Below are 16,676 nucleotides of genomic sequence, written 5' to 3' on the forward strand. Positions count from 1 at the left end.
CCAGTAGTTGTCAACTCTTGGCTCCAAATTAGAATTAGCTGGGAAAGTTCTTTTTTTTTTTTTTTTAATCAGTGAAACAATTTAACTGCTCTCCGATGGGGTGTGAATCAGAATCACCTAGAAGGCTTGTTAATCCCTGTCACCAGGTAATAATAATGCTGCTATCTGGGGACCACACTCTGAAACCAGTGCTCTAGATTAGACTAAGTTTGAGCTCAGGCAAAGTGCTTCCACAGCACATGTGCAGCCTTTAGCACACCACCTATCATACTTTATTATTGGTTTTAAAAAATTTGTCTTTCCTGCTGAAAAGAATGGCAATTCTTCTTTGTTTGGCCAGGCAGCCCAGCTTTCTTGTTTACCTTGGTATCCTTTAGGGTCTAGCACTATGGCACATAATAAGAATTTACTTAATATTTGTTGAATGAATGAATAAAAGGCTAAGTTTGGGTAAGAAAGTGGTGTCTAGATTATCCATCAATCAATTGAGGCAGTATATATATATATTTTTTCTGAGTCTGCTTGCTAGAGAATAAAGCAGTAATTAAACAGAGGTGAGACTAGGGTTTGGTATCTATTTTTATCTAGTTTCAAGTTTGTTTGATTTTGGTTTATTCATTCAAAATCTGATTGAGGGAAGTACATGTGTCTTGAGATGCCTCTACACCCTAATTCTCACTCTCTTCTCCACCACTATGCTCCACATACACGAAGAGCAGTAAAAGAATATATTTTGGTTGGTTATGATGCAAGACAATCCCACGAACATCTGGAACTTATTTGTGGTGTGTATATGTGTATGGTTACATGTTTGTGTGTATGGTTGTGTATATTTTAGAAATGTCTTAAGCAGAATCATAGAAAAACAGAAGTTGTGTAGTACTCCATTTCTAGACAATTTAATTCTTTAGAATTGACCATCCAGAAACTTCCTTCAGCCTGGATAGGGTTGTTGTGAATTGAATTGCTTTTTTAATTTTTATTTTTTATTTTTGAGATAGGGTCTTGCTGTGTTACCCAGGCTAGGGTGCAGTGGTGTGAAAATAGCTCACTGCAGCCTCAGCCTCCTGGGCTCAACTGATCCTGCCTCAGCCTCTTTAGTAGCTGGGATCACAGTTGCTCACAACCATGCCTGGCTAACCTTTTGTGTTTTGTAGATGTGGAGGTCTCATTATGTTGCCTAGGCTGGTCTTGAACCCCTGCCCTCAAGCCGTTCTCCCACCTCAGGCTCTCAAAGTGCCAGGATTATAAGTGACCAAGACCAGCTGAGTTACATTTTTGAGGGATGTTCTAAGGTAGACCCAAACCCTTTAATTGCCTGCATGCTATCTTGAATGTGTTATTTATTGAGTGAAAGACCATTATAAATCATAGTTTGTATTTACAAACTATTATGTGCTTATTGATAATTATATTTAATGAACACTTTCTATATGAAGCATAATCTTAGAAAAGACACATTTTCTGCCCTCCTTCAGTTTTGTATGAGAGACGTGCGAGTAAGCCAATGATTACAATACAGCAGTGTAGGTGCTGGAGTAAGCAGAGTAAATATGTAAAGACTACCTTGAGAATACCCAGGTCCTACTCCCAGACAAGCAGGGACCTGCCGTGTTGTGTTTTAGCAACACAGGATGTTAGTCTGAGTGGCAGTGGGGGTGTTAAGGCAGGTTATTTCTTGTCTGTAGGCCACACCCAGGGGCACATTCCGAGATTTAGAAAATGCGAAGAAATGCCAAGAAAAGAAATAGATCAGACAGTTCAGTCCTTGGGGATTCAGAGATGTGGTTCGGCAGGACCATGCACACCAGAAAATGTGCAAAACTTCATGTGTATGTACTTGAATCTTTTGAAATGAAAGCTCATGGTTTGACCATGTTCTCAAAGGGGCCTAGGATTGCCATAAGAATTAGAACCGTTGTTCTAATGTATAAATTGATGGAGGAGGGAGATGAATTGGTGAAGTGATCCTGTACCAGGATTTACCTGGGACTTTCTCCCAAAATACAGAAGTCATCTGTTGCAGATGATAAATTAAAAAAATTTGTAATGTGCTAGGTTAACTCACTAAGGAAACTTGGGTTGAGTTATTTTGTGAAGTAAGGAATTTAAGAGAAACATCTTTGAGTATTCATAAGTTCTGTTTTTTTTAATGTAGCCCTCCTATTAAGATGGCCATAGCAATACCACTACTGCCACCATGATTACTACTCCAGTGAATTGTTCTAGAAGCTACACTTCATGTTTATTATGCACCAAATGCTGTACATAAGTTATTCTGATTTTCACAGCAACTATTTATGACAGTTGTTATCTACATTTTCTTTCTTTTGTTTTTTTAATTATACTTTAAGTTCCAGAGTACATATGCACAATGTGCAGGTTTGTTACATATGTATACATGTGCCGTGTTGGTGTGCTGCACCTGTTAACTTGTCATTTACGTTAGGTATTTCTCCTAATGCTATCCCTTCCCACTCCCCCCACCCCACGACAGGCCCCATTGTGTGATGTTCCCCACCCTGTATCCAAGTGTTCTCAGTGTTCGGTTCCCACCTATGAGTGAGAACATGCGGTGTTTGGTTTTCTGTCCTTGTGATAGTTTGCTCAGAATGATGGTTTCTAGCTTCATCCATGTCCCTACAAAGGACATGAACTCATCCTTTTTTATGGCTGCATAGTATTCCATGGTGTACATGTGCCACATTTTCTTAATCCAGTCTATCATTGATGGACATTTGGGCTGATTCCAAGTCTTTGCTATTGTGAATAGTGCCGCAGTAAACATATGTGTGCATGTGTCTTTATAGCAGCATGATTTATAATCCTTTGGGTATATACCCAGTAATGGGATGGCTGGGTCAAATGGTATTTCTAGTTCTAGATCCCTGAGGAATCGTCACACTGTCTTCCACAATGGTTGTAATAGTTTATAGTCCCACCAACAGTGTAAAAGTGTTCCTATTTTTCCACATCCTCTTCAGCACCTGTTGTTTCCTGACTTTTTAATGATTACCATTGTAACTGGTGTGAGATGGTATCTCATCGTGGTTTTGATTTGCATTTCTCTGATGGCCAGTGATGATGAGCATTTTTTCTTGTGTCTCTTGGCTGCATAAATGTCTTCTTTTGAGAAGTGTCTGTTAATATCCTTTGCCCACTTTTTGATGGGGTTGTTTGATTTTTTTCTTGTAAATTTGTTTAAGTTCTTTGTAGATTCTGGCTATTAGCCCTTTGTCACATGGGTGGATTGTAAAAATTTTCTCCCATTCTGTAGGTTGCCTGTTTACTCTGATGGTAGTTTCTTTTGCTGTGCAGAAGCTCTTTAGTTTAATGAGATCCCATTTGTCAACTTTGGCTTTTGTTGCCATTGCTTTTGGTGTTTTAGTCATGAAGTTCTTGCCCATGGCTATGTCCTGAATGGTATTGCCTAGGTTTTCTTCTAGGGTTTTTATGGTTTTAGGTCTAACATTTAAGTCTTTAATCCATAATTAATTTGTGTATAAGGTATAAGGAAGGGATCCAGTTTCAGCTTTCTATATATGGCTAGCCAGTTTTCCCAGCACCATTTATTAAATAGGGAATCCTTTCCCCATTTCTTGTTTTTGTCAGGTTTATCAAAGATCAGATGGTTGTAGATGTGTGGTATTATTTCCGAGGGCTCTATTCTGTTCCATTGGACTATATCTCTGTTTTGGTACCAGTACCATGCTGTTTTGGTTACTGTAGCCTTGTAGTATAGTTTGAAGTCAGGTAGTGTGATGCCTTCAGCTTTGTTCTTTTTGCTTAGGATTGTCTTGGCAATGCGGACTCTTTTTTGGTTCCATATGAACTTTAAAGTAGTGTTTTTCCAATTCTGTGAAGAAAGTCATTGGTAGCTTGATGGGGATGGCATTGAATCTATAAATTACCTTGGGCAGTATGGACATTTTAATAATGTTGATTCTTCCTATCCAGAGCATGGAGTGTTCTTCCATTTGTTCATGTCCTCTTCTATTTTGTTGAGCAGTGGTTTGTAGTTCTCCCTGAAGAGGTCCTTCACATCCCTTGTAAGTTGGATTCCTAGGTATTTTATTCTCTTTGAAGCAGTTGTGAATGGGAGTTAACTCGTAATTTGGCTGTCTGTCTCCTATTGGTGTATAGAAGTGCTTGTGATTTTTGCACATTGATTTTGTATCCTGAGACTGCTGAAATTGCTTATCAGTTTAAGGAGATTTTGGGCTGAGACAATGGGGTTTTCTAAATATACAATCATGTCATCTGCAAACAGGGACAATTTGACTTCCTCTTTTCCTAATTGAATACATTTTATTTCTTTCTCTTGCCTGATTGCCCTGGCCAGAATTTCCAACACTATGTTGAATAGGAGTGGTGAGAATACTGTCTTGTGCCAGTTTTCAAAGGGAATGCTTCCAGCTTTTGCCCATTCAGTATGATATTGGCTGTGGGTTTGTCATAAATAGCTCTTACTATTTTGAGACACATCCCATCAATACCGAATTTATTGAGAGTTTTTAGCATGAAGGGCTGTTGAATTTTGTTGAAGGCCTTTTCTGCATCTATTGAGATAATCATGTGATTTTTGTTTTTGGTTCTGTTTATATGATGGTACATTTATTGATTTGCATATGTTGAACCAGCCTTGCATCCCAGGGATGAAGCCAACTTGATCGTGGTGGATAAGCTTTTTGATGTGCTGCTGGATTCAGTTTGCCAGTATTTTATTGAGGATTTCTGCATCGATGTTCATCAGGGATATTGGTCTAAAATTCTCTTTTTTTGTTGTATCTCTGTCAGGCTTTGGTATCAGGATGATATTGGCCTCATAAAATGAATTAGGGAGGATTCCCTCTTTTTCTATTGATTGGAACAGTTTCAGAAGTAATGGTACCAGCTCCTCTTGGTACCTCTGGTAGAATTCGGCTGTGAATCCGTCTGGTCCTGGACTTCTTTTTGGCTGGTAGGCTATTAATTATTGCCTCAATTTCAGAGCCTGTTATTGGTCTATTCAGGGATTCAACTTCTTCCTGGTTTAGTCTTGGGAGGGTGTATGTGTCCAGGAATTTATCCATTTCGTCTAGATTTTCTAGTTTATTTGCATAGAGGTGTTTATAGTATTCTCTGATGGTAGTTTTTATTTCTATGGGATCGGTGGTGATATCCCTTTTATCATTTTTTATTGTGTCTATTTGATTCTTCTCTCTTTTCTTCCTTATTAGTCTTTCTAGCGATCTATCAATTTTGTTGATCTTTTCAAAAAATCAGCTCCTGGATTCATTAATTTTTTGAAGGGTTTTTTGTGTCTTTATCTTCTTCAGTTTTGCTCTTATCTTAGTTATTTCTTGCCTTCTGCTAGCCTTTGAATGTGTTTGCTCCTGCTTCTCTAGTTCTTTTAATTGTGATGTTAGGGTGTGAATTTTAGATCTTTCCTGCTTTCTCTAGTGGGCATTTAGTGCTATAAATTTCCCCCTACACACTGCTTTAAATGTGTCCCAGAGATTCTGGTATGTTGTGTGTGTGTTCTCATTGGTTTCAAAGAACATCTTTGTTTCTGCCTTCATTTCGTTATGTACCCAGTAGTCATCCAGGAGCAGGTTGTTCAGTTTCCATGTAGTTGAGTTTTTTGTGAGTTTTGAGTGAGTTTCTTAATCCTGAGTTCTAGTTTGATTGCACTGTGGTCTGAGAGACAGTTGGTTATAATTTCTGTTCTTTTACATTTCCTGAGGAGTGCTTTACTTCCAACTATGTGGTCAATTTTGGAATAAGTGTGATGTGGGGCTGAGAAAAATGTATATTCTGTTGATTTGGGGTATAGAGTTCTGTAGATGTCTATTAAGTCCCCTTGGTGCAGAGCTGAGTTCAATTCCTGGATATCCTTGTTAACTTTCTGTTTTGTTGATCTGTCTAATGTAGGACAGTGGGGTGTTAAAGTCTCCCATTATTGTTGTGTGGGAGTCTAAGTCTCTTTGTAAGTCTCTAAGGGCTTGCTTTATGAATTTGGGTACTCCTGTATTGGGTGCATATATATTTAGGATAGTTAGCTCTTCTTGTTTTGAATTGATCCCTTTACCATTATGTAATAGCCTTCTTTGTCTCTTTTGATCTTTGTTGGTTTACAGTCTGTTTTATCAGAGACTAGGATTGCAACCCCTGCTTTTTTTTGTTTTCCATTTGCTTGGTAGATCTTCCTCCGTCCCTTTATTTTGAGCCTATGTGTGTTTCTGCACATGAGATGGGTCTCCTGAATATAGCACACTGATGGGTCTTGATTTGCCACTCTGTGTCTTTTAATTGGAGCATTTAGCCTATTTACTTTAAGGTTAATATTGTTATGTGTGAATTTGATCCTGTCATTATGATGTTAGCTGGTTATTTTGCTCATTAGTTGATGCAGTTTCTTCCTAGTATTGATGATCTTTACAATTTGGCATGTTTTTGCAGTGGCTGGTACCAGTTGTTCCTTTCCATGTTTACTGCTTCCTTCAGGAGCTCTTGTAAGGCAGGTCTGGTGGTGACAAAATCTCTCAGTTTTGTTTGTCTGTAAAGGATTTTATTTCTTCTTAACTTAGGAAGCTTAGTTTGGCTGGATATGAAATTCTGGGTTGAAAATTCTTTTCTTTGAGAATGTTGAATATTGGCTCCCACTCTCTTCTGACTTGTAGAGTTTCTGCCAAGAGATCTGCTATTAACCTGACCTTTCTCTCTGGCTGCCCTTAACATTTTTTCCTTCACTTCAACTTTGGTGAATCTGACAATTACGTGTCTTGGAGTTGATCTTCTCGAGGAGTATCTTTGTGGCGTTCTCTGTATTTCCTGAATTTGAATGTTGGCCTGCCTTGCTAGGTTGGGGAAGTTCTCCTGAATAATATCCTGAAGAGTGTTTTCCAACTTGGTTCCATTCTCCCCGTCACTTTCAGATACACCAATCAGATGTAGATTTGGTCTTTTCACATAGTCCCATATTTCTTGGAGGCTTTGTTCATTTCTTTTTACTCTTTTTTCTCTAAATTTCTCTTCTGGCTTCATTTCATTCATTTGATCTTCAATCACGGATACACTTTCTTCCAGTTGATCAAATCAGCTACTGAAGCTTGTGCATGCATCACGTAGTTCTCATGCCACGGTTTTCAGCTCCATCAGGTCATTTAAGGACTTCTCTACACTGTTTATTCTAGTTAGGTATTCGTCTAATCTTTTTTCAAGGTTTTTAGCTTCTTTGTGATGGGTTTGAACATCCTCCTTTAGCTCAGAGAAATTTGCTATTACCGATCGTCTGAAGCCTTCTTCTCTCAACTCGTCAAAGTCATTCTCTGTCTGGCTTTGTTCTGTTGCTGGCGAGGAGCTGTGTTCTTTTGGTGGAGAAGAGACACTCTGATTTTTAGAATTTTCAGCTTTTCTGCTCTGGTTTCTCCCCATCTCGGTGCTTTTATCTACCTTTGGTCTTTGATGATGGTGATGTATAGATGGCGTTTTGGTGTGGATGTCTTTTCTGTTTGTTAGTTTTTCTCCTAACACTCAGGACCCTCAGATGCAGGTCTGTTGGAGTCTGCTGGAGGTCCACTCCAGACCCTGTTTCCAGTGGAGGCTGCAGAACAGCAAATATTTCAGAACAGCAGATATTGCTGCCTGATCCTTCCTCTGGAAGCTTTGTCTCAGAGGGGCACCTGGCCGGGTGAGGTGTCAGTCGGCCCCTACTGAGAGGTGTCTGCCAGTTAGGCTACTTGGGGGTCAGGGACCCTCTTGAGGAGGCAGTCTGTCTGTTCTCAGATCTCAAACTCCGTGCTGGGAGAACCACTACTCTCTTCAAAGCTGTCAGACAGGACGTTTCATTATTTGCATTTTCTAGTAAGGAAACCAAGGCTCAGACAGGCTAGGAAACTAGTAGTGAGTTTTATGTCCTTACTGTCGACTAGACAGCTGATATTCAGGGGGGCCACGGTTTGAACCCAGCATTGGTAGATTCAAAAGTCTATGCTCTTTTCATTGCAGAATCTTCATTTAATTTTTGATAATGTGGTTTTACTCCAGGTGTTTCTAGTTTCAAATAACTGAAATAAATTTGAACTAGCTTTTTTAAAAAAGGAAAAGTTGTTTTAAAGGCAAGGAATATCTTGAGGAACCTAAAGATAGGACTCCAGCTGGCTTCTGGGAGGAACTGGAACTGAGAACTGTTTAGCTAGAGTTCTCTTCCTCTGACTCTTTCCTCCTGTCTTGCACATCTGCTTTATGTTCTGTCTCTGGCTTTCTCTGCTGCGTGTATAGATGATGGAATATGGCTGCTGCACAGCTTTGACCAAGCACAGAGATGAGCTGTCCCTAAATCCAGATTCCTAGCAGGGAAAATCTGATTGGCTCTGTTTCATTTGTATTTTTATTTATTTTTAAGACAGGGCCTTGCTTTGTCACCCAGGCTGGAGTGCAGTGGCACCAGCATAGCTCACTACAGCGTTGACCTCCTGGGTTCAAGTGATCTTCCTGCCTCAGCCTCCTAAGTTTTATAGCTGGGACTACAGGCACATGCCACCAGCTAATTTAGCCCAGCTAATTCTTTTCTTTTCTTTTCTTTTTTCCTTCCTTCCTTCCTTCTTTCCTTCCTTCCTTCTTTCCTTCCTTCCTTCCTTCCTTCCTTCCTTCCTTCTTCCTCTTTCTTTCATTCATTCATTCTTTACTTTTTTTTTTTTTTCTTCAATGTCTTGCTCTGTTGCCCAGGCTGGTCTCTAACTCCTGGCCTCAAGCAATCATCCTGTCTTAGCCTCCCAAAGTGTTGGGGTTACAGGCATGAGTCACTGCACCTAGCTGACTCTGCTTTCAACAGACATCTATCGTGGGTCCAATCAGCTTTTAGCCAAGAAGGCAGAATTACATAATCTAAACATGGCTGCCACTCATGGCACCAGTTTTTACTGGTAGGAATGTGTAACTCTAATCTTTCTTCACTCATCTGGTATGGCTGCAGCCTATTCTGTGTACTCTGTTACATGGAGAAGTCTAATAGTTTCCTTTCTGGTTTGACCCATGATTATAGCTCTTTGTAGAGCAAATAAGACTAGGACAGGCATGGCCAATATGCTGACATGACAGTGATTTTCTTCTTTGGAAACACATCCTCATTGTTTCCACAATCTCATTCCTTATAGCCTGATTTTCCCCCACCCCACCCCACCCCTTTCATATAGGAATACAGTTAGAGTATCTGCTCAAAAGAAATCACCCGCTTTCTTTGGAGCTCAACTGTTCACTTGGGCTACAGCTCCAACTGACTCCCTTTGCCAATATAAAACCCTCCCCAAACTTGTTGAGCTTATTCTCTATGATAATGTTGAGAGTCCTTTTCCCAATTGTCACTACTTATCCAGAAGTTGGTCCAGTTATTCTCACTGGGCACACTGAGAGGAATAAATTTATGAGGGCTCTTAGGAACAAACGGTGGTCACCAACTCTTTTCTCAATTGAAGTTGATCCGATGGAAGGGGGGTCAAATCTCAACACCCAGTTATATACATGTATACTTTCTGTTTTCTTCTGCAGCTGTAAAGAAAAAAACTCAAGAGAAAAAAATTATTGTTACATTTTTTGTAGGTCGTCCTAAACTTAAGAATGTTTAGGGTTCCTAAATGTTTAGGGTTCTAGTTGTTTAGAACTTGGAACTTATTTTATTTTGGAAACAATACTGTACTTGCTGGTTTAGGTTTCTAGCCAAACTGCAAATAATAATTTGGCCTACAACGTAGCTGATTTGACCTTTAATTATGACCTTGAAATTTTCCTTACCCTTAAAATTAGAGTCTGAACTCTTCTGGTCAGTAGCCTGAATTCATTAGCTTTCTAAATACTCATTCCCCTAAGCTTCTCTAAAGTATGATACCCCCTGGAATCTCTGTTATCCTCTTACTGTAGAAGAGGAAGGGGGACAACATAGAGGTATGTAAGTGGATGATGAATGTTGACTCCAGGTATTCCAGTGGCACTAGATGATACAAAAAGAAGGATAGGACTGAGTAGAAAGTAGTGAGTTTTATGACCTTAGTGATGCTCAAAAAAAGAGGAGGCTGGTGAAGAGGAATACGGAGGAAAGAATGGCTGGCTGCAATGGTTGATAAATAGATATTGTCTGTAGTCAATGTCTGCATTTAAAATATTAATTGTTTTTCATATGCAATTCTTTGAGTTGCTCTTCCCCCCCATTTTTTTTTTATTGTATTTATTTGTTTGTTTATTTTGAGACAGGGTCTCACTCTGTCACCCAGGCTGGAGTGCAGTGGCGTGATCATGGCTCACTGCAGCCTCAACCTCTCGAGCTCAAGCAATACTCTGGCTTCAGCCTCCCAAGCAGCTGGAACCACAGATGCATGCCACCACACCCAGCTAATATTTTGATTATTTGTAGAAATGAGGTCTCCCTATGTTGGCCAGGTTGGTCCTGAACTTCTGGGCTTAAGCGATTTTCCCACCTTGGCCTCCCAAAGTGCTGGGATTACAGGTGTGAGCCACTGCGCTGTGCTTATCTTTCTTCTCCATTAGCCTGCAGTAAATAGAGAATAAATTTTACAGCATTTATCATTTGCTTAGCTGGGTCCCTGAACTTGCCTCCCTGGGATAAGACACCATGACCACACAGAAATCCAGCCAGATAATGAGAAGGTGTGCATTGGCCTCTCACTGCACGGCTATAGGGCTCCTGTTTATGTGGCTTTAGTAGATGATTTCATCCTCTTTTCTGACTTGGAACCAGACAACTTTACATTCTCAGCAAACAGATGGACAACAGGGTTGAAATAAGATCTTGTACTGAAATAGTCCTTGAGTCATACTCCTTGACTGTTCTCTCATACGGGAAACTTGCCTCTTCCTTCTTGCAGAAGGCCAAGGCTGAGAATTCAGTGTACTCAGAGTTCTTGGACTCTTTTCTCAATATATATTATGTTGGATATTTTTCTTCTTGGTCAAGATTGAGAGTCTGCCAATATAAGAATATTATCTAATTTGTTTTGGCAGAACACCTGGCCTTTTGCCCTAAGTCGATGTTTAAAAATAGAACTAAAAGTTTTACATTAACTTGTTTTTGTCCTCTTTCCAGAAAAGATCCTGACATGAGAAAAAAGGGGAGCTTGATTTTACCTATAACTTTATTTGGGAAGCAGGGGTGCTCTAGTTCAGGGGTGTCCAATCTTTCAGCTTCCCTGGGCCACACTGGAAAAAGAAGAGTTTTCTCGGACCACACGTAAAATACACTAACATTAATGACAGCCGATGAGCTAAAAAAAATTGCAAAAAAAAATTGTATAATGTTTTAAGAAAATTTACAAATTTGTGTTAGGCTGCATTCAAAACCATCTTGGGTCACAGGGCTGCAGGCTGTACAAGCTTGCTCTAGCTGAAACTCACTTGACTTGGTCATTGGGTTCTAGTGCACATTGTGCCAGTAACTGTGTGACCTCGGAAAGTTGGTTGTCTTTCAATGCTCAGTTTCCCCATCTGTAAAATGGGAATGATAAAACCTCAACTGAAGGGTTGTTGTAAGTATTAAATGAAATGACATTTGTAAAAGTATTCAGATGAGATAACATTGCTGTATTAACATAGATTTTTTTTAAGGTACAAAAAGAATTATATTAAAACAGTAACATACATTTGTATGTATGAGGGAGGGATATTTAAAATTAAAGTATTATATAATCACAAGAAAGACCAGATATTCCTTGCTCTGCCATTGGGCATCCAAGAAAAGTAAAGCCTGTTTTATATCCCCAAAATAAAAAAGAGACTTGATAGAAGTAACAGTGCTTGGAACCCAAGTCAATTTATACTCTTGTTAGATAAGTCCAAATTCTAGAGGCTACAAAAATCCTGTTAAATCAAGGGGAAAATTCATTTTAGGATAAAGTTATTCAAGATGAAAGAAAGGCATGTCTTCAGTGAGAGAACTGCCTGCTGTCAGATGATTTCTTGCTAATGTGTTTCAAGATTTTGAACTTCTCAATTTTCTTGGTTTTCCAGTAGCCAAATCTACCACCACCCCCTCACTTTTTCTGCTTGCCTTCATTGCAGTTGATGTTCAGATAAACAAAGGGAGGTACCTTGAAACCAAATGACAGAGCAACTGGAGGCAAATTTAAGTTATTAGCATTAAAGATCTGTTTCAGCGAATGGGAATCATAGGCTCATATGTATGGCTTATATGCTTCCTGGGCTGACTTATGAAGAAAGTAGTTCTTTTCAATCAGTTTCTCAAGCTGGGACTGAATGTCAGAAATTTTAGACCAGGAAAAGTCAAATTCACTTAATGGAACCTTGGATTGTTTCAAGTAGCAAAGAAAACCCAATTATTCTGGGCGCAAAATGAGCAGGACATGCCCTCTCCCAATTCAGAATCAAAAAACACAAAGAGGAAGAAAAAGAGGAAAATGCCCAATGATGCTGGGCCTGATACAAAAAAAGCAAAAACTGCAAACAAAGGGGAATCTGAAGAAGAGAGTGCAGAGACTCCTAAAGAAACAGAAAATCATGTGGAGAAGCCAGATAATGATGAAGATGACAGTGAGGTGCCCAGCCTACCCTGGGACTGACAGGAGCTTTTGAGGATACTTCATTTGTTTCTCTATGTAATCCTGTCAATGAAAACACTCTGAAGGCAATAAAAGAAATGGGCTTTACAAACATGGCTGAAATTCAGCATAAAAGTATCAGACCACTTCTGGAAGGCAGGGACTTCTAGCAGCTGCAAAAACAGGCAGTGGTAAAAGCCTGGCTTTTCTCATCCCTGCAGCTGAACTCATTGTTAAGTTAAAGTTCATGCCCAGGGATGGAACGGGAGTCCTTATTCTCTCACCTGCTAGAGAACTAGCCATGCAAGCTTTTGGTTTGGTGTTCTTAAGGAGCTAATGACTTGCCATGTGCATACTTGTGGGTTGATAATGGGTGGCAGTAACAGATCTGTTGAAGCACAGAAACTTGCTAATGGGATCAACATCATTGTGGCCACAGCAGGCCAGTCTGCTGGACCATATGCAGAATACCCCAGGGTTTATGTATAAAAACCTGCAGTGTCTGGTTATTGATGAAGCTGATCATAGCTTGGATGTTGAGTTTGAAGGGGAATTAAAGTTATGAAACTTTTGCCAACACGTGAACAGACTGTGCTCTTTTCTGCCACCCAAACTTGAAAAGTTGAAGGCCTGGCAAGGATTTCTCTGAAAAAGGAGCCATTGTATGTTGGTGTTGATGATGATAAAGCTAATGCAACAGTGGATGATCTTTAACAGGAATATGTTGTTTGTCCTTCCAAAAAGAGATTCCTTCCGCTCTTTACATTCCTTAAGAAGAAATGAAAGAAGCAGCTTATGGTCTTTTCATCTTGTATGTCCGTGAAATGCCACTGTGAGTTGCTGAAGTACATTGATTTGCCCGACTTGGCCATTCATGGAAAGCAAAAGCAAAATAAGTGTACAACCACATTCTTCCAGTTCTGCCACCCAGATTCAGGAACATTATTGTGTACGGATGTGGCAGCAATTAAATAATTTTGTTTAATTTTCAGAGATTAGAAATATCCCTCCTCTATAACAAAATAGTTTGTAATGAGCAAGAAGTCATTAATCTACTTAAAGATTTACTTGTTCTAAACTAAGTATATTTGCTCACTGCCTTTTATTCAGTCCTTGCTGGAGAGGGGTAATAATGTTGACCTGTGATTCCATTTTTTTTTTTTTTTTTTGAGACCTGCTTGATTTATTCCGATTTTTTAATACACAGTGACACAACTGTGATCCCAAAGTGTGCAGAGTTAAAGCCTTCAACTGCAGCTGAGGAGAGGGCAGGAATGGTACACCTGCGAACAGTGGTGAGTCAGGAATGATGGGCAGGGGGCCATGACCAGGGCAGCCTCCTCCCCAGGGCCAGGGACAAGGGAGTGGCCTGAGCAGCAGGACCCAAGGGTAGCCCAGGGCTGAGGAAGGGGTCAGAGACCTCCCCTTGGCCTAGGTCTGGAGCTCAAAAGTGCCACATGGCTGAGGGGGCAGCAGCCCGGGAAGGACCAGAGGCAGGGCCTGGAGAGCACCATTTCCTGGGGGGCTGGGGGCAGGGAAGTGCCCTACAGGAGAAGCCAGGAGGGGCTGCCTGCCCCTGGGGTGGGGGACGGGCTGGAGCAGGCTGCAGCAAGAAAGACCTGAGGCAGGCACAGGGCCCGAGAGCCTGGGGGGATGGTGTGGGGGGGCTCCCAGGGCAGTCTGGCCCAGGGAGCAGTCCTGACTCAGCAGAGGATGCCCAGGGAGGGGCTGCAGAACCCTCAGGACCTCCTCTCCTCTCTCCCTGGAAAGTAGCTAGGGAACCTGTAGTGCAAATCTGTGGACCACTCAGTTATGGAGAGAGGCTGTGCCTGAAGGGGGACATTGGGGTGTGCCGTGTCCATCACCTCGACCTCCACCACTGTCTTCAGTACAGCCGCTTTGCATAAGAGTGCAGGCCATGGATGCCACCTTCGATCTGGGCCGATAGGGTCTGCTTCTCAAACTCGAGCTCTCCTGAGTACATCATGGACCAAAGGACAGACAGGCTGTGGCCCCGAGACCCTGGCAGCTGTGCTGGATGCTCGCTATGAGGTAGGGCATGAACTTCTGATTGGAATCTTTGTCTTGGATGGAACATGAGACACCCTGCACGATCTTCACCTTATCCCCCTCACTGACGTATGCTTTCTGGCTGCTGCTGCTCTTCTCCATGGCATCTGGTGAGCCCATGCCCCGGTACTTCTTAAGCCACACCCCGTCTGAGAAGTACTCGCAGGGGGCCTCCGTGGTGGCAGCCAGCAGGGAGCCCATCATCACTGTGGAGGCTCCAAGTTCCAGGGCCTTGACCACGTGCTCCATGGTCTGGATACCGCCATCCGGCTATGATGGGCACACCAAAGTGCTGGGCATACTCGACCACCTTGTATACAGCAGTGCCCTGGGGCTGACCGCAGGCCATCACTTCCTGGGTGATGTGGATGGAGCCGCAGCCCATCCCTACATGCAGCCTATCCACACCAGCATCAATCAGTTTCTTGCCCTGGGCTGCTGTCACCACGTTCCCCCCAATCACCTGGAGATTGGGGTACTTCTGTTTGATGTAATGCACTATGGTGATCTGATACACCGAGTTCCCTTGGGATGAGTTCAAGATTATGATGTCGATGCCTACCTGGGTGAGCAGGTCCAGGTGGTATTTGCCATCCTCATGGGTGCCCACAGCTGCCCCCCACAGCAGCTGCTGGTGGGAATCCTTGGAGGTTCTTCTTCAGGTCGGAGCGGGCGATGATGGCCACCAGTTCATTGCGATCATTGACGATAGGCAGCTTCCCTTTCTTACTAAGCTGCAGGCTCTCATTTGCCTCTTTCAACCTCAGGCCTGCTGGAGCCACCACCAGCTTGATCCTTGGCGTCATCACCTCACTGAGGAGGGTGTTGTGGTCCTTCTCAGCAAGAAAGTTGATGTCTCAGGAGGTGATGATGCCCACCAACTTGCTGCCCATGATGCCCGTCTCAGTGATCGGGATGCCAGAGAAGCCATGCCACATCTTGGCCTCTAGCACATCACCCATGGTGTTCGAGGGGCTCAGCACCACGGGGTCCGTGATGAAGTCCTCTGTTCAAACTTCTTGACTTTCCACACTGCTTAGCCTGGAACTCTGGGGTGCAGCTGTGGTGAATGAGACCAACACCTCCCATCAGAGCCATCGCAATGGCCATGTCGGCCTCTGTCACAGTGTCCATGGGGGAGGAGATTAGAGGCATCTTCAGGTGATCTTCCAGGTCAGGACTGAGGTCAGGTCTGCCTCATCAGCTGTGAAGTCTGTGAATCCTGGGAGAATCAGGACATCACTGTAGGCGAGGCCCTCAGCGCTGGTGAAGAGCTGCTGCAGGGTGAGCCCATCCTCAGGCACGTAGCAGGTGCCTCAGCTGATCAGATAGTCTGCCATGCTGCCGGGAGACCCCGCGACCCCACGTAGACACCTGCACAGCCGCCGCCACTGCTGCTACTAATGCCGCCATTTTAAAAATACAATATAAAATATATTCTAATTCGGGACATGCTGTGGATCACAATGCCTCATCCTGCTCACTTGGGGTTATTTATTGCGGGCACACTTTCTGGTAAGAGGCATAAACTGATGTAATATCAAAGGAACACCATAAACCATCTGAACTGTTGAGATAATAATGAACTGGGCAGGTGGCCATCCAAGTTTACAGCATTCTTTTGGGCATGATGGTATCTGATTTCTGCTTCCCTATCTCTCTCCAATTTTGATACCCTCAGGTATGTGCTGCAACATGTATATTGTCCAAGGTCCTGTAGAAGTGTGTGTAAAAATTGCAGATTGAAAAGATTGGAAGATATTTTTAAGGATTAAGTAACCCTATGTAGTAACGCTGTTCACTCTCAAAAGTTTTGTCTCTGTTGGTCAGTTCGCGGATTACTTCTGTCAAAAGAGGATTTTGGATTGGTTATTTTGAACATAACCGCTGAGAATGAGAGCTTCAGCCTGTGTATGCATTAGGTCCTACAAAAGGAAGACAGATACTGGGCAAGGACCCCCTCATCCTGATAGAGTGATCTGGGAGCCTTGCACCAAAGTTCCTCTTACTTGTTTTGATTTGTTCTCACTCTTACATGGGGAGGTGAGGGTAAACTAGTTA

At 42.1% G+C, this 16,676-nt stretch overlaps 1 protein-coding gene and 2 pseudogenes across 2 annotated transcripts in view; 2 read left to right on the forward strand and 1 right to left on the reverse strand.

Annotated features, from left to right (window-relative positions):
- The window catches only part of RNF144B (ring finger protein 144B), a 192,802-nt gene that overhangs the window by 80,263 nt on the left and 95,863 nt on the right, over positions 1 to 16,676 (forward strand). The gene's annotated exons all lie outside the window — the stretch shown is intronic.
- LOC103222098 (ATP-dependent RNA helicase DDX18 pseudogene) lies at positions 12,206 to 13,536 on the forward strand (annotated as a pseudogene).
- LOC119626795 (inosine-5'-monophosphate dehydrogenase 1-like) lies at positions 14,431 to 15,955 on the reverse strand (annotated as a pseudogene).

This window comes from Chlorocebus sabaeus, chromosome 17 (genome assembly GCF_047675955.1).
Source record: "Chlorocebus sabaeus isolate Y175 chromosome 17, mChlSab1.0.hap1, whole genome shotgun sequence".
In the NCBI taxonomy this organism is placed as follows: Eukaryota; Metazoa; Chordata; class Mammalia; order Primates; family Cercopithecidae; genus Chlorocebus; species Chlorocebus sabaeus.